Here is an 18,702-nt window from a genome sequence, read left to right on the forward strand (position 1 = left end):
TCTGCCCCAGAGGCATTGCCAGTGTGGGGGCAGAGAGAAGGAGAGCACTTAGTGCTCTGACCTGTGTATGTCTGAATGATGAATAGCCTAACACGCCCTCCAAAAAACAAGCCTAAGATGACCACCAGTCCAGTATCCAGGGGCCCAGACAAGAGCTAACCTGAGACAGCCACCAGCCCGGCCATGCAGGTCCATAATGCAAGAGAGGGGCATAGTGCTCCTGAGATGACCCCAGGCATTAGGAGACCCCCAGTGCCACAAAGAGGAGCAAGCGGTGGAGAAATGGAAGAGAACGAGAAACAGGAGGATGTGGGCACACAGAGGGAGACAGGAATGGGGGCTGAAGGGCAGGGAGGAACAGTTTGATGTGAGCCCGTGATGTCACCTGGAACCATGGTGGAGCCCTGGCCTGCACTGTCCCAGTGCCAGGTCTGGGTCTGTGCGTCTGCAGCAGATGAGATCTGTTACCACCCAAGGCCAAGCAGACATCTCTGATCCGGGCTGCTGCTGCTCAGAGACGTGTCGATATCTGAGGGCTGTGCAGAACTGGCCCCACTCCTCGCCCAGGCATTGTGGGAGAGCTGGCCCTGGGGACGTGAGGGTGAGAGAAGTGGCCATGTCCCTCACGGATTGGCTGCAACGCTCAGGAGAACGGACCCCACGCCTATCCTGAGGAGAGCTGGCCCTGATTGGGGGTTGGGGGTGAAGTTGCTGATGAGCCAGCTCCGTGGATGTGAGAGGAAAGAGGGGGGGGAAGAATGGAAGCTGGCCAGTACAGAGAGGGCTTTGAATTGGCCCAACCCAGCATCTACCCCATTGATGGACTGCTGGACCGCATGAAGGGCTGGTCCTACAGATCCAAAGGCCCAGCATCTCCATGACACAGGGCAATAACGGAATATCTGAGAGGAGTCCCTGTAAGGTTCCAGCACTGACAGAATAGCAATCACCAGAGGCCTTGTACCAGAACGAGTCACTGCAATGAACATTTGCAAGCAAAGAAGTGTGGTCAAAAGGGTGTACTGTGGGACACACTATAACACACTACAGCTTCCACAGGAGATGTTTTTTCTCTATTGGGGGAGGTTGCAAGGGTGGAGGGGAGGGAGAAATAACTAGGATTGGGGTATATGATGTGAAATTCACAAAGAACCAGTAAAAATTTTGAAAAAGCTTATTACTATGATGACATCCATCAATTCTTCAATAGCCTCCCTTTATCACAATATATCACTTAATATATGACTGAATTTCAACATCATCGATTTATTTAAAGTAAAAAAATATCTACATGCACTTTTCCTTATTCCTGGCTTAGTACTCAGAAACCTTAAATTTTAAAGATACTCATTTTGAATACTTTGAAGGAAAGAAAAACAGGTGTGTGTTTTTTGAAGTCATTCTAACTCAAAAACAGTCCAGTAACTTAGAAAGAAGTGACATTAATTTTTACAGGACTTACATAGCATAAGCGTTCTGGCTGGTCTTCCAGAGGACCCAGGCTTGATTCCCAGAACCCGCATGATGGCTTACAACCATCCCAGGGGAAATGTGGCACCCTTTAGGCCTCCACAGGCACCAGGGATGATATGAATGATACACAGAGATTCATGCAGACAAAATACCCATAAGCAACAAATAAATACATAAACAAATTAAATCAAAAGGTTATTACAAGCTGGGTGGTGGTGGTGGCAGCGGCGGCGGCGGCGGCGGCGGCGGCGGCGGCGCACAGGCGAACAGGCGCAGAGGCGCACGCCTTTAATCCCAGCACTCGGGAGGCAGAGGCAGGCGGATTTCTGAATTCGAGGCCAGCCTGGTCTACAGAGTGAGTTCCAGGATAGCCAGGGCTACACAGAGAAACCCTGTCTCGAAAAAAAAAAACCAAAAAAAAAAAAAAAGGTTATTTTAATTAAAGAAATTTGATTTAAAATAATACGGCCATTGGATTTATATTTGCAGCAATAAAGTTTGCATGAACAATGTGCAACTGTACTCAAAAGCACCCAATATGTGATGAAGTCGTCTCTGAAATCCTCAACAGAATTATACAGAATATAATGACGTCTCAAGGACAGTGCACCCATGGGAACCCATGACTGTCACGCTGCTCAAGGCTCTGAGGAAATCTTGCCTAAACTTTCCAGGTAAAAGCAGACCACGCCAGTTTGGAATTTCCAGCCATCATCAAAGTCGATTTCCCTGGTGCCTTAGTTCAGCTGGCGGGAGTGTCCGCTAGCTGCCTCCTGAGAGCTCCGCGTCGCCATGGCAACAGTTGGAGGACACACCCACCAGGAAATGAAGGATGTAATTTGTGATGACCACACGGAGTCCTGGTGCTTCCTTTCTGCTTGGAAAGCATAATCTTTAATAGCTCGCGGTCCACAGTCGAAGTCAAAGACTTGTGATTCCAGATGGCAAAGGCCTTAGCAAACAGCCACTGTGATCTTTCATGTGCAGAGAAATCCAACTGCTTTCAACTTTCAATAGCAGTGTGTCCATAAAGCGAAAGAGGAAAGGTCTAAAGGCTAATTGAAATGACTGGACTGCGGGCCCAGAGCTGGTTGGCCGTGGGAGGCACACAGTGAAGTTCGTGGGAATCACTGCTGCAGGAGGGAGACCCGCTGGGGGAACTGCAAAGGCATTGCGGTATGTGCTGGTAAACGCTCAGTGAGAATGGAAAGAGATTGCTCCGAGGGCTAAAGTCTGGAGCCAAATCTGAGGTTTTTATTTTCCATCCCCAGAAGAAAAGTAGACTGGAAAATACTTCAAAGAAAAAATTTCTAATTTTCTACCACAAAAGAAGGTAATGGTAAACCTACTTAAAGTTTTGATTAAAATGTCCTTTTAAAGGTTTTCCAAGTAAATTATTTTGCAAATATACACTACTGATGTGCACATGACTTACGTATTCCCTACTTATTTTTTACTTACACTGAATTTTAAAATAACTATGTGAAGATTCTATTAAACTCCATGCATACACATCTTATCTAAGTATATTATTATACTATTATATATAATGTATTTATTTAAATTTTGTTGTTTTTTGAGATAAAGTCTCACTAGTGGACTTGGCTGGCCTTGAACTTGGGGTAATCCTCCTGTCTTTGCCTCTTCAGTATTGGGATCACAGGTTAATTTGTTTCCGACTCACAAAATGCCCAAGTCTGAGTAGACACTGCGCTCCAGCTGGGTATCTCCGGCCTCCGGTTGTTTCTGCCCTTCAAGGTTCATGCATGAAAATGTCCATGGTCTGTTAAACAAAGCTGCTCATGGCAAACCCTGGTTGGCATTTTTACATCTCTTACTCACTCCCACAGTTAGGACAGGCTCTCTGGGGAAATAACAACAATGCTGTTCCTAAAACTGCCACCTCCCCCCTCCCCCACCCTGGAGGCTCTGGGCAAATAGAAAGTGAAGTAAAAACAGATGAGCTGGCAGGCCTGTGTCTCCTCATCGGACAGTCGTCACTACCTGGTCCCTGGCCCTCAGACTCCTGGTTACAGATTCTGGCTGAGAATTTGTGTTCTATCTGGACAGAAATCACAGATGCACAGGCTCAGCACTGACAGTGCCAGCCACTCACAAAGCTTGTCTTCCAAATGCATCGGTTTTAGCTTCAAGCCCTGGGAACTAAGACTGCAAACCTTCAAAGCCAGGGGTTTCTGCCGTGGGTGCTCAAAGCTGCCGCCTTCACTCAGTGACTGAGTTACAGCTCTGAGTCTGGGACCAAGGCTGTTAGCCTCCCCTTGAGTGTTTCAACCTTGAGTTGGAACTATGTGGGTTCTAGTGCTGTGGTTCTCAACCTGGGGGGCAGGAGGGGATCTCAACCCTTTTGGTGGAGTCACATATCTACATATTTACAATTCATAAGAGTAGCAAAATTGTAGTTATGAAGTAGCAAAGAAATAATTTTATGGTTGGGGGTCACCACGACTTGAGGAACCGTATCAAAGGGTTACAGTGTTAGGAAGGTTGAGAACCACTGCCTCCTGGCTCTCTGGCAGGCCTTAGCTCTTTCCTCGTTGCTCCTTCCACACTAAGGATGACAGGCCATGTTTTTTGTCTTCTCTTCCTGCAGTGATCTCTGCCTTCTTCACAATAAAGACTGCAAATAGGCACAGAAGACTGTATAAGGCCTAATGTTAAAATACTTGACAAGATGTGAGGGGGCAGACAGGCATTAGTGCACAGGAAAGAAGCCTCCCAGACTAACTCTAGGAAGGGACAAAGAGGTTGTTTGTATTGCCAGAAGAAGGGTGTGGCACACTGTGCTTCCATAATAGATCTACGAGTCCCAGCCTGCCGCAGGCCCATATCCAGTTCCACCGGTCAAAGGCTGTGTGCTAGAGTAGCCCCTTCTTTGTGTCAGACACTGTTGAGGACTGCTATTACAAGTTCTAGAGCAGTCAAGAGTAGGGTATTCTGTAGGCTGGGCCATTGCGAGGTCATGACTGAGATGAAGTTTTCTGTCCCTAAAGCTTCTAGCTAGAGTAAATCTTCCTGAAGCAGAAGTTTGCTGTTGTTTTAGCAACAGCTATAGCTTCAGTATTCCTTGCAGCTGCAGTGAAGGTTTCATCCTTGAAATTATTGAGGCAGTAGGGATGTCATGTTGACAGGCCAGTCAGAGGCCAATAGAGGGACTTCTTGGGTGCCATCTCCCTACTCAAGACAGTAGAACATCAGGTCCAGGAGAATGGTCAGATATATTAATCCAAAAGTCCGATTGCCAGGGTCTCCAACAGCTTAGTTTACTTATTTGAAGAAAAAGCAAATATTGATGTGCTTATAATATAGGTAATATCACTTGAAACGGAGTCTCATACAGCCCAGACTTGCCTCTAATTTGTTATGTAGCTGAGGCTGACTTTGAGTTTCTGATCCTCCATCTTCCTTCTCCCCAGTGCTGAGGTGACCAGTTTGCTGTGTATGTCATGCTGGGGACTCAGTCTAGTGATTTACACACGCAAGACAAACACTACACCAGCTGCTAGGTCCTCGTTCTCCTGGACCTATCGGTAATAGTAGAATTCTTTTTCCTCAAAAACTGTTATTACTTCTTTGAGGATTCAGGCAATATTTTTATTGTATTTATTTTGATCTGACTCCTCCCAACTTGCTGTCTTTTTTCTTTAGACACTCACTGACTTAGCTAAGGTTTCCATTGCTGTGAAGGGACACCGTGACCAAGACAACTCTTATAAAGGACAACAGGTTCAGAAGTTCAGTCCATTATCATCATGGCAGGAATAATTGCAGTATCCAGGTGGACATGGTGCTGGAGATGGAGCTGAGCGTTCTACCAATTGTTCTGAAGGCAAACAGGAGAAAGACTGGCTTCCAGGCAGCTAGGCGGAAGGGCTCAAAGCCCATCCTTACATTGACACACTTCCTCCAACAAAGCCACACCCCCTAATAGTGCCACTCCCTGGGCCAAGCATATTCAAACCACCACACTCATCAAGTCAAATTTGTGCTGCCTATACATTCTTGTATTGTGTGGTCTTCCACTGGAATGTGGTTGCCTTACCAAGTACAACACTCTCAAAGAAAAACTGACTCTTCCTCTCCATCAGCTAACAGTTTCCAATAGTTCCTTGGCTAAGGGTGGGACTTCTAACCCATCTCCATGCTGGAGTTTGGGCAGGCTTGAGGTTGTGCAGATCCTGTGCATGCTGTCACTGTGAGTTCATGTGTGAAGCTGCCCTGTGGCATTCAGAAGACATCTTTGCTCTTTGCAGTAATCTACTGCCCCTGTCTCTTATAATCTTTCTGTTCTCTGTCTTTCTCTTCCTGTCTCTGTCTCTGTGTCTCTGTCTATCTCTGTGTTTCTGTGTCTCTGTCTGTCTCTGTCTTTGTCTGTCTGTCTGTCTCTCTTCTCACATACACACACACACACACACACACACACACACACAAGGATTCCTGAGCTTTGGGATAAAGGATGTAATATATATTTATCTCACCATATGGGTCTCACAGTTAATCACCAACTGCTGTGAATAGAACCTTCTTTAATGAAGGCCATAGATGCATTAATCTATGAGAGTAACCACAAGTCATTAGGAGTCAGTACTATGTCCATTAGCTGGATAATGGTAATAGGTTCTCCCCTAGAGCCTAGGACATATAGTAGCAGATTCTTGGCCTGGCGGTGGTGTCAGGTATGGGTTTCATCTTAGAGTGGGATGTAATCCAGCAGAAAGTGATGTTTGTGTTACCATTTCACCCATGGTCATGTCTTGCCATGGCTGTCATTATAACTTGCAAAGTTCACAGCTGGGTCAGAGTGATGATTACCTGTCTCTTCAGTGTGCTCACAGATTTCTGTGTATCTGGGTTTACTGCCTCCCTATTCACAACAACTAGGAAGTGGGAACCATCTAGATGCCCATCAACTGACAAATGATAATGAACATGTGTTGTATTAAACATCACCATTTTCTTATTTTGAAACCATTTCTTGTGATGTAGTCTTAGTGGACCAGCAACTCACCATCTACCCCAAGCTGGCCTTCAACTCACAGAGATCTGCCTGCTTCTACCTTTCTAGTGCTGGGATTCAAGGTGTGCTTAACCATTAACACTCTCAACACTATTTTACAGGACCAGTTTCCTAGCCTAATACCCCTAGAGAGAGATAGGCCCTTCCTCCCGCTCATGTGCAGGCTTTCCAAACATCATATGGTCCAAAGATATTTTGTTTTTGTTGTAGTTGAGGCACTAGAGATGGAACTTGTGCTTTAGGTATGCTAGACAATTTCTCTTTCTATGTATAAACCTGGCTCCCCAAATGTGTTTTGCGTGGGACAAGAGAGCTCCTGGGTTTTTAAGGACAGATAGAACACATCTGATCTTCACAAGTACACAGTGAGGAGAAAACTGAATTTGAGTGTGCAAGAGATAAGAATACATAAAGAAAGGCAGTTGCAAGGAATAAACAGAAGTTTAAGTGTATCTGTATGAGAACCTGCAAGGACAAACAAACAAACAAAACCCCAAAAAATCCAGGAGCTAAATTATACTTGTAAATAACAGTGCTGTGCGAACACCCCCACCCAGGGAATGATACATTAGGTCTACATATGTCTACACTATCTCTACATATATGTAAGTTTAGTAAGGTTCTATTATGTATTTGAGTTGACATTGCTATTAAAATAAGGCATAGTGTATATATTTGTATATATTTTTGTATGTGTATATCCAGATGTATATGAAGATAATCAACTTAATGATTTTCAATATTTTACTGTCATCTTAGAATCTTCAGTATTTACTAGTAAAAGTTTCTTTTTTTCCCTTCATTCCTCATTTTTCAGAAACTGCATATTTCTTTCTGGGACATGGCACACAAAATTGTATCTATTCATTCTGCATATAAACACTAATATATGAAATATATAACTGACATATTTGATTATTCCTTCTGCTGTAGCTTGGTTTAAAACTTAACTTTGACAAGTTTTAGACTTTTGGATAGAAAGCTTAGAAATACTTGGCATGTCTCACCTATACTGAATTCTAAGTTAAATATTTCAAGATGCCTTTGGTCAGCCAAGCCTGACTTTTGGTATGCAGACATGAGAAAATCACTAAGAAAAATAATTAAAATTCTTACTTTGGATAAGCAGCTTAGAAACCAGAATATCTGTTGAACATATTAACAGTGACTCATGGCCACATGAGTTAAATATACTGAAGAATTAAGTGTTTAGCTCATAGTTCTGGATGTGCCGGGATCTAAAATTATTATAACCCTTTTAAAAAATGAGATTGGATTAGCTATACTGGACCTGATTTCTAACCTCAAGGACAAGAATTCGCTAATAATGCACCCTGCTAGGCTCAGACATGACAGGGGCCTCCCTGTTTCCCTCTCTTGGGCTGCTTTTGTTCCAAGTCTCTGTCAGACAGAGGACAGAAAATTTTTGAGGCAGCCCAGGGTGTGACTTACTTACTTCTAGTGAAATGTCTAACAATCTCAGAACAAAAGGAGTTCTAATGATGATCTGTAAAAGAAGAGAAACCTTTTGGGATCTCCCTGGGAGCTCCACCATGTGTGGATTCCCTCCATCAGCCAGAAAGCAAGAGAACTGGTCTTGGGTACACCATCAGCTTGTTTTAGTATATTCTTGTCCTTGGGCATCACAGAGCCATGGCGCTCTGACGTTAGGGTTTTCTGGGCTACTATTCCTACAGGAATTATAATCCAGCAACAGAGCTGTTCTGGCAATGGATCACATCCAAAGACCTTCTAGGTCTGTGTGATCTGGCTGGAATGAAGACATGCCCCATGCCTTTAATCCTTCTGGCTGGAATATACACATGCCCCTAGTACACATCTTTAATCCCAAACAATGCAGATAAAGTTAGTTTGTAGAAGGAAGCAGCCATGTTTGAAAGTGACATTTAAAAAAGTGACAAATGAGACAAAGTTTTGACAGAATGAGCCAGAGATCGGACATGCCCAACTCTCATGAGGACAGAAAAGAGGCTACTTATGAGCAGCATAGAGAGAGAACAGAGAGTTGAATCAGTAGTTCAGCCAGTATAGTTCCTACAGTGCCGTTGAGTTCAGTTGAGTTTATTAGTAAATTCTGTTCAGTTTGTGCAGTTCAGTTCAGGCCAGCAGAGACAGCTGAAGCCAGAGAATAAGAAGGAGCCAGAAGATTAGAAGAGATTACCAAAGTTAGATTGAAACCAAAAAGGGCAATTCAGTAAGAGGCCAAGAGAAGCCAGGTTGAATCAGTCAGCTTAGAGAGGAGATTGAGCCAGAACAACTGAGTTGAACTGGCCATCCAGAGTTCAGAAAGAGCTAAAAAGAGTGAGCTTATTCAGGAATAAGCCTCCAAGACAACAATTACATCTGGTGAACAAAAGAGACTTTTATACATATGGCCAAACCAATTCCTCTGGAAAGGAGTTGATACACATATTCACCTAAAATGTAAATGTTCACAGGATGTGATCTCAGATAAATGGCAGATTAGATTACAGAATTTTATTCAGAGGTTAGTGCTCATATGATGATTGATTGACCTCAGAAACATTATGCCAAATAAAAGAAACCAGATACAACAGTATATACAAAGCGTATGTGGCATAGAATGAGGTGGGTGATGGATAGGGTCGAAAGATTGTATAGGCATGTCTAGCACCCTTCTGTCAAATGTCTGGGTAGATGTCTTCTATTTGAGCCCTATCCAAAGTTCTGACAAAAGCAACAGTTATATTAACACATCTGTGTCCTCAAGCAAAGCTTTTGTTGACAACTCAGCCTCCATCCCACCATTCCTTTGTTGAAGAGCTCTGGTCTTGAGCAGTTCTATCCTGTGGAGTGGGGAAATGGTCCTGCCTTAGTTAGGGTTTCCATTGCTATGAAAAGGCACCATGGCCAATGCAACTCTTATAAAGGTCAACATTTAATTGGGGCTGGCTTACAGGTTCAGAGGGTTAGTCCATTATCATGATAGCAGGAAGCACGGCAGCACACAGGCAGACATGGTGCTGGAGAAGGAGCTGAGAGTTCTGGCATCTTGATCCAAAGGCAAGCAGGAGAGACTGCCTTTTCCACACTGGGCAGAGCTGGAATATAGGGCCTCAAAGCCCACCCCCACAACAGGACACTTCTGCCAACAAGGCCACACCTATTCCAAAAAAGACACACCTTCTAATAGTGTCACTCCCTTTGGACCAAGCATTCAAACACATGAGTCTATAAGGTCCAAGCCTATTCAAACCACTACAGGTCCGACAAGCTGCTTCTTGATTTGCCTTAGTCTATTACAGTTGTATAGTTGGTAGGATGTGTGACCCATTCCTGGCCACTGAGAGGAAGGCTAAGTAGCATCTGGGAAGCAGGTGACTTCAGAAGTACTAATCTTCCTCTAACTCAGTGGTTCATCCTTCCTAACACTGCGACCCTTTAATATAGTTCCTCATGTTGTGGTGACTCCAACCTTAAAATTATTTTTGGTGCTACCTCATAATTGTAATTTTGCTACTGTTATGAATTGTAATATAAACATCTGTGTTTTCTAATGTTTCTAGGAGACCCCCAGGAAGGGGTTCAAACCCCAAAGAGACGACAACCCATGGGTTGAAAGCTGCTGTTGTAGCTGTTGTTGTACCCAGCAGAGACATCTGGACCAAATGTGACCAAGGGAAGATGACAGTGTGAAGACCGACCATCCTGGAACCCAAGAATGACAGAGCAAGAGAAAACAAAAGCCCCAGGTCCTGAGCAATTGTTTGAGTTGTTGAATTACTTACCCAACTCCAGATTTACCCTTCTTCTGAACTCCCTTTTAAGAGAAAGTAAATTGCATTATATGTTGTATTAGGTTCATTTTCTTTGTGTGTACATCAAATATGTGTGCTTGTGTGTATGCATGTGCATGTAGAAACCAGAGGTAGATATTGGGTATCTCACTCCATTGCCTTCTTTCTTTAAGACAGGTCTCTTACTAAACCTGTAGCTCACCAGTTCTGCTAGCTGGTACTTCTTCTCACTGGCTGGCCAGTGAATTCCAAGGATCTATCTGCACTCAGTCCTCACCTCCCTACACCCCCAGTTCTGCAGTTACAGGCTCGTGCCTGCCTTTCAATGGTTCTGGGAATCTGAACTCAGATCCTCATGGACTTCATGGCATTATTCCAACCAAACCATTCCCTGCCCCCAGCCCTGAGTTTCTGTTACTCTTGCTAGAATCATATTTATCAATTTAATAATTACCTCCTTGGAAGTGATTCTAATACTCCAATACAAAGGGTAGGTCACATGAAAAACAAGCAATGTCTACTGAAATATTCTAAGACTACATATCAAACCTTCTGAGAGTTCATCTAGAGGAGCATCATCTAGGTGAGCCTGAATGTCAGCTTTTCTATTCTTCAAGCAGAGTACCAAAGTTAGAGAACAGGTGTGATCTCTGGGTCAGTCAAAGCACTTGCCACCCGAACAATCTGAGTTTGATTCCTTGAACTCACCTGGGACAAGAAGATTACTAACTCCGTGAACACATTGTGTCATGTGCACATGCGCAAACACACACACACACACACACACACACACACACACAAATTAAGATTATAGGGAGGAATCAGGATTTCTGTAGGGCAAGGTCACCTGGGAATCACTGGTGGCAGGAGCAGGAGAGAAGTAACAGTTACTATCTGGCTGGGGAAACGTACTTCACATATACAGGGACATCAGCCTTAACCATGGGACCACTGCTGTCAGCATAAGGGAGCACTGGCAGGATGGAGTCGGAGGTGAGCTGGCAGCTCTCCTCAGTGTAATATCTGGCAAGAGGACCAACCAAACGTCCTGAGCTGATGAACACAGGACTGAAAGGATTTTGGCGTTTTGTTTTGTTTTCTTGTTTTGTTTTGTGTTCCCTGTGTCTGGAGCTCCCATTCTTTTTGGTATTTAGAGAAGGGCCGCTCCAAGTGGAGACACTTTTGCAATGAAACAATGGAAATTCTAGGGAGAGTTATTGAAACATGACCTAGGTCTGAGGAGTCAGCTTAGTAGTCAAATGCTTCCTGATATTCATAAAACTCTGGGATTCATCCTCAGGCCTGCCTCAGAGCATGGCCCAGAGCCATGAATGGGGTCAATACTCAGCTATTTATCCCGTCATAACCATTTTTTAAATCAGTTATTTTTAAATAAGTTATTTTTAAATTAAAAACAAATAAGTTTTTTAAGGAGTTTGTTTCCTCCCTCCTTGTTTAAAAGATTTCTTTACTTATTATCTATCTATCTATCTATCTATCTATCTATCTATCTATTTATTTATTTATTTATTTATTTAATGAGTACATTGTTGCTGTCATCAAACACACCAGAAGAGGACATTGGATCCCATTACAGATGGTTGTGTGCCAACACGTGGTTGCTGGGATTTGAACTCAGGACCTGTGGAACAGCAATCAGTGCTCTTAACCACTGAGCCATCTCTCCAGCCCCAGGATTTGTATTTGTTTTGTTTTTGTTTTTGGTTGCTGTTCTTTGTTTGTTTTATAAGAGCAATTTTAGCTTTATAGAAAAACAATTCAGTGGAAGCTACAAAGCTTCCTCATGTGCCCCTGCCTTCAAGCACATGAAGCTTGTTGTGCTATCAAATTCCCACCAGAGTGATGCATTTGTGGCCACAGGTGAAATTACTACTGATAACTCATCTAAGACCCGGAGTTGACACCAGGGATCACTCCTTGCATTGCACCTTCTAAGGGTTTAGACACAAATGTCACAACCATGTGTCTACCATTAAGGCATCCCCCAAGGTGATGCTTTCCTCCACACTTCTCTACACATGCATTTTCCAGGTCATCTGGTTAGTATTGTATGTAGCCTTATCAGATTGGCTTTGTTTTCACTTAGAGACATGCACTTATACCTATATCTCTTTATGGTTTATTTCTCAATCCTTTTTCAGTGGTAAGTAATGTTTTGTTTTCTAATTGTATCACAGGATAATTCACCTGTTGATGCTTCATGATTGCTTCCAAGTTTTTGTGATTATGAATAAATCTTCTGTAAGCATACACATGCAGAATTTTGTGTAGACATAGCTTTTCAACTCCTTTGAGTTAATACAAAGAGTAGACTTGTTGGGTCACATGGTAAGAGTATGCTTAGTTTTATAACAACTGCCAGACTGTTCCCATGCGGCTATGCCATTTGTCAGTTTCACTGGTAGTGACTGAGAGCTCATCCTGTTCCTCATCCTCACCAAAACATGATGCGGCTATGTTTGGGGGTTTAGCTCTTCTAAGAGGCACACAGTGCCATCACATTGCTCTCCTCGCTTCTGACCACAAAATGGCACATGGCACTGGGCATCTGTCTCATGTGCTTCCTTGTCGCCTGCCAATGTTCTTTGGTGAGGTAACTTTTCAGGGTTTTTTGGTTTGTTTGTTTGGTTGGTTGGTAGGTTGGTTGGTTGATTGGTTGGTTTTTGTATTTTCTTTCTTTCTTTTCTTTCTTTTCCCCCATTTTTAAAAATTAGGTTATTTTCCTGCTGTCAAGTTACCACAGACCAAACTCAGCCGCAGGATAACCAGGATTCTTTTGGTCCAGGAAGGCACAGGTTCCACAAAACGACACACAGACACTAAGGGGGTTTTTGGATCTGAGTGTATTTTTTGTTTTGAGGCATGAGCTTGAGGGATTGACATTTACATATCAAAAGATGTATCCAGTAAAGCAGGCCCAAGGAACAATTAGCATAACCATTTGGCACAAGGAAATATAAAATCAACCAGGTAAAACATTTTCCCGTGTAACAAATTTAGAAGCTCGAACACAGACAGTATCAATCTTCTTGATATAAGGTATTAAAGAGACTTTAAGGGACATTTTGTCAAACTCCCTGAGTCTAAATGAGTCTCTGTGAGTAATAAGTATGAACTGCATCCTGAACCACGCCTGGATAAGTTAAGAATGTTGTTTTGGCCAAAGACCCCCTAGGTGGGGTCTGCAAGACAAAAGCAGTTCCTCACAAGCTTCCATTGAGGCAGCTCTGAGCTCTGCACCAACTTAAATGTAAATTCTTTCTAATTTGCCCAACACCCACCTGTTCGGCAAGGACAAGGTTCCTCAAATGTAAATATCTTCTCATCTGAGCCTACTGTCTAAGGCCAGACCCAAACCCACCCATCCTGCAAGGACTTTGTGTGAGGGTCGAATAACAAAAGGAACCTGTAATTTTAGGGTTCCTGGAAAAGTTCTACTACCTGCTATTAATGCTTTTCATACCATAGTGTCAGAGCCATACTTCATTTATACACTGTTGGGAGGTAAATATAATTATGTAAACTACTGGAGCAAAGTGTTGCAGAATTTTCTGGATAGTGACTTACTTTAAGATGGATTCTTTTACATCTTAATTTGCTTGGTTTTTCTTAGTCCTGGCTACTAAGAAGGGGGGGAGTTTAGAAAATTGCCTAGTGAGATTTTCGGCTTCTGAATAGGGGTGTTCCAGAGAGCCCCAGGAGGCATTTCTTACCTCAGTCTCTAAGACTTTGCCTTACAGAGTTTACTGGAGCCGCTGCAGCACGAGTCAAGCATTTAATTTCATTTCAGTGACAGATTTGAAGAGATTGGCTCTTTCCTATAACCTGACTCTACCCATCTGTTTTAGATACTCCGATGCATATATGAAGACAAGGACTACAAATTGAGGCCAATTTGATGCTAATTCTTCAGCATCCAAGTGCCAGCTCGTTGTTTTAAATATTTTAGGCAACATGAAAGATATAATAGTCATCATCTTGGCAGTGTTTGGGAATAATAGATATGGCAATCATAAAAGAGACAGCACTGAAAAGCATTAAAAACATGTTGTGATATTCCTTCCAAGTATCACAAAACTCTCTGCTAATCAAAACCCACATTTTCTGTACATATAAATTTGAAAGTTATCTTGTGAAAATTAGACAAAATGCTAAGGTGTTCGTGAGAAATACATAAACTTACAAACTGCTTGCCTACTTCCCTCTTATGTGTGCAGCAGACAGAATAGAGAAGGTGTTGGAACCTTGATCTTACACTGTTTCAAACAGGAAAACCAGAGGAAGATTGTGTTAGCAGAGATTTAGCAAAGGACTCAGACTTGGGTTTTTTTGTTTTTGTTTTTGTTTTTGTTTTGGATGCAGAAATACAAATGGACCAGCATGGAGGCAAACGCATGGAGCTGAAATGTGTTCACGGTTGCTGTAATAAGAGGAGAAGAATCAGCAATAGCACTTTGAAAATTAAATGTCTAATAATTAACTCTCTAGCAGGCATGCTAAGTTCAGAGAGCATGAGTGCTGTGAGTCAGACCATGTTCCATCTGGGGAACACGATGCTATGGGGAAAGACTCCAGCTTGCAGGCGACATGTTCTTGCCTTACTACAAGACTTTTCAGTAAATGGGGACCTCAAATGTCATCCCCAAAGGAGAAGCAGACATTCCATTGACATTAGGGAACAAGCATTTTACCTCTCCAGGAAGCAAAGATGTGTGTGTAAGCTTTGGGGATTTTGTATAAAACATCACCTAAAAAGATCTTCTCTGGAACTCTCCATTGCAATCAGGAATAAACTAAGAAACTCCCTTCAGAATAGAACTGGATGCCACGGATGAATGGCACTTTGTGACACATCTTTTGAACTTTGATTTAGTTATCCTGGTTTATCCTAAGCCTGCCCCCTAGAGGTCTCCATTTCACTAGGTACCTAGATGGAAATGAATGGGGAGATTACAAAAACAACAACACACCTTCCTAGTTACAGGAATAGGGAATTGATAAGATACTCGGTCATCCATCCCAGTCAGACTGCATTCTGTGGTAGACACTCCAAGTTGTCTCACCAACAGCTGCCAACCAAAGAAGGGCCTTCTTTTGCTAGGAGAACCTAAACATTCCTTGTGTTCCAGGTAGCTATGTCCTTGGAAAATTTCTTGCTCAGTGACTTAATTTGGCAATAGATTCGTGAGACAGCCTTGACCAATGAGACGGTAGGGAAATCTACCAAGAGGACTCTGGAAAGAATTTTATCAGCCTTGAGTATTTAACAGGGTCATTTCATGCTTGGGGACAATCAGGACGATGCTGTGGACAAATGGTAAAGGTGAGGACACAGAGGGGATAGATTAAGACCAGAGTTTGGAGAAAGCCAACTCCCTCCAAAGCCCAAAGATCACCTCATCGCCACGCATTGACCGACCTCATCTTTTCTTGGTTTTGGTGCAAGCAGCTTGGGCACTGGATTAACTTTCTTCTGGCTCTGGCCTATTTATACATGTCAAACCATGCTTTCTGTGACATCAGTAAAGAAATTAGGGGGTCAACAGTGTCCATAAACATATGAATCATTAATTTAATCAAGAATTAGAAGGAAGAGTCAGTAAAGTTTCTCTGATGATTTGCTAATACCAAGTTTAATATCTACTGATATTGCTGAGATTATTTTCCAATTGTTTCAATAAACATAGGAAGGAAATTTATGTAGACTTGATTTTCTGTGTAGTAGTTAGTAAGGCATATAACAAACTTCTGTGTCACGCATGACCGAAAGAAACTTTGCTACACTTGTTTTTCTTCAGATGGTCACACATTTATTATTTTATAGCCAAAGCTCTTGATCTTTCTTTTTTTCCTCATCACCAGTCAATTCTCATTTTGGCACTTCTTAGCATCCTGCATTCATTTTTTGAAGAGGTGCATCTGTATTCAGTCTGTTCTGTCACTTGCTAAAAACCTTGCTAGGTGGTAGCAGTTAATATTGTGGGATTTTTGTTTTGTTTTTACAATTTCCACCACAATGTCCATCCACCAAACTCAGAGACCTGAAGGAAAAACAATGACAACAACAAAACAAACACAGTTCAGCTGACAGGAGAGAGACAAAAACAAAACACAACAAACAGTTCGGCTGGCACCAGAGAGAGCCATCATCTTATAACGGGAGAACTGGACATATTTTGTAAAACTAAATGTTTAGGGATATAATTCCAAAAATCCTGATATCTTTGGCTTCCTTTTGATCTCAAAACAGGCAGCTCTTTGTACCCTGAGAGACACACAGGCTGCAAAGAGTCATCTGAACTGCCCAGAAATGCCTTTAATCTTGACAATTTCAAACCCAGATCTCCACAGTGAATTATTTTCTGAGGAATTCTTACAATGCGGCATCTGTTCAGACTGTTCAGAGGATGCTGATTAAAAAAAAAAAAATTCCTCCTGTATAAGAAGCATAATGGAGAGGGGAAAATGGGCACAACCTTGGGTAATTTAATAAGAAGGAAGAAAATCTGACAGGAAATGAAAGACTGCCCAAGTCGAAAGCCTGCAGCATACGGAGGTAAATGAAATCCGAGTCCTCCAGGCCTCACAGTGTTTTCCTGAAGCCCTGCAGTGGATGCCAGCTCCCAGCTCTACAAACATCTAGAAATAAAAATGGGATGATGTCCAATATACTTACCATAATTGCAGGTCAGGGAGTTTGGGTCATCTTTCACCAATAATTTAGATTCTATAATTTTCCATCACTTTGTACTTTCTGAAATTGCTAACCATTGTGAACTGGTAAGGATGCTTGCTTATTTATGAGGTGAGACTGTGAGTTGCTCAACACTGGCTGGTAACCTTGGGATTTATGGCTAGAGGAAAAGCTACCACAGTGGTGGATGACAGAATTTAGTGCCTCATCCCAGACTGGTTGGTGCTATGTTCCCTCAGAACCATTTTCAGGTTTCTCCTGCTGGTTCTGACCTTCACAGGCTGATTCCCAGGCTTCAGCCGGACTTGTCTTTCTGATGTATAGGTTAGGTACTCTATCCTAGAGTTGGACTTCCTCTCCTTTCTTATGGCCCTTTGACTTACCCATAAAAATAATGACTATTGTCTTAGTTAGGGTTTCTATTGTAAAGAGACATCAGGACCACAGCAACTACTCTAAAGGAAAACATTTAATTGGGGGTTGGATGTACGGTTCGAAGGTTTTGCCCATTGTCATCATGGCAGGAAGTGTAGCAGATATGGTGCTAGAGATGTAGTTGAATGTTCCCCCTTGTGGAGCAGCAGACAGCAGGAGAAAAAGCCACCATAGGCATGGCTTGAACACCTGAGACCTAAAAACCCATCTTTCACCAATAATTTAGATTCTATACTTCAGTAATGCCACGCCCACTCCAAGGCAGCACCTCCCAGTAGTGCCCTCTCCATGAGCCTGCCCTGCCTATGGGGGTCATTTTCATTCAAACCACCACAAACGCGCTATGAACTCCTTTTAAGAATCAGATACTCTGTTAAGGCAGATTCTCTTCGTGTGGTCCGATGAAGATGACACTATCGTGATCTTCATCTGGCAAAATTGAGCTTCAAATACATTTAGGCACCTTGTTGATTAGGTGGCTGGATTAGAATTCAGTCTACATAACTTTTACCTTCTATCCCATACACAATGTCTATGTAATATAATCATTCTGTTCTACTGTTATGAAATGTAGATGAAAGTTAAATATATTAAAATTACTACTGTCTGATATGAGTTGCTCTCAACTATGCATTTCGATTATAAGATATATGGACTGAATTAGGTGATTTTAAAATTCAACATTGCAATTCTTTGGTTTAGCGGGGCTTTATTAGAACTTGAATCACATATAAACTGTACTAAATAATCCTAACCCACTCATTTCCCTTCTAGTATTTCAGTAGAGATTGTTGTTTGTTTGAGACTGTGTGCTATAAAGGAATGGAAAAATACAATCTTCAGTTACTTTCAGTTTTTAACAACTTTAATATTCTTATTTTCCCTCCACAGTGCTGAAGGTTGAACCCAGGGCCTCACTTGAAAAATCAAGTTTCCAGCAGGGCAGTGGCAGTGGTAGTGGCAGTGAATACCTGTAATCCCAGCACTTGGGAGGCAGAGGTGGGTGGATTTCTGAGTTCGAGGCCAGCCTGGAATACAGAGTGAGTTCCAGGACAGCCAGGCTATACAGAGTAATCCTGTCTCAGAAAAAAAATCAAGTTTCTCTTAAGCTTTTAAGCTCAACATAGAAGCTGTAGGTTCAATCAGCTTATACATTTACAAGATTTAATTGTCAGCTCTAATTAGAAACCAAGCTGAATAAATTATTTTATACATTTTAAGTTAAATTTACATTATTGCACTGAAGTATTGCCTTATTTGCAAAA

The 18,702-nt window shown here is 42.4% G+C and overlaps 1 pseudogene; it reads left to right on the forward strand.

The window, feature by feature from the left end:
• Positions 1–95, forward strand: LOC127668268 (uncharacterized; annotated as a pseudogene).
• The last annotated feature ends 18,607 nt before the right edge of the window (positions 96–18,702 follow it).

Source organism: Apodemus sylvaticus, chromosome 17, assembly GCF_947179515.1.
Source record: "Apodemus sylvaticus chromosome 17, mApoSyl1.1, whole genome shotgun sequence".
In the NCBI taxonomy this organism is placed as follows: domain Eukaryota; kingdom Metazoa; phylum Chordata; class Mammalia; order Rodentia; family Muridae; genus Apodemus; species Apodemus sylvaticus.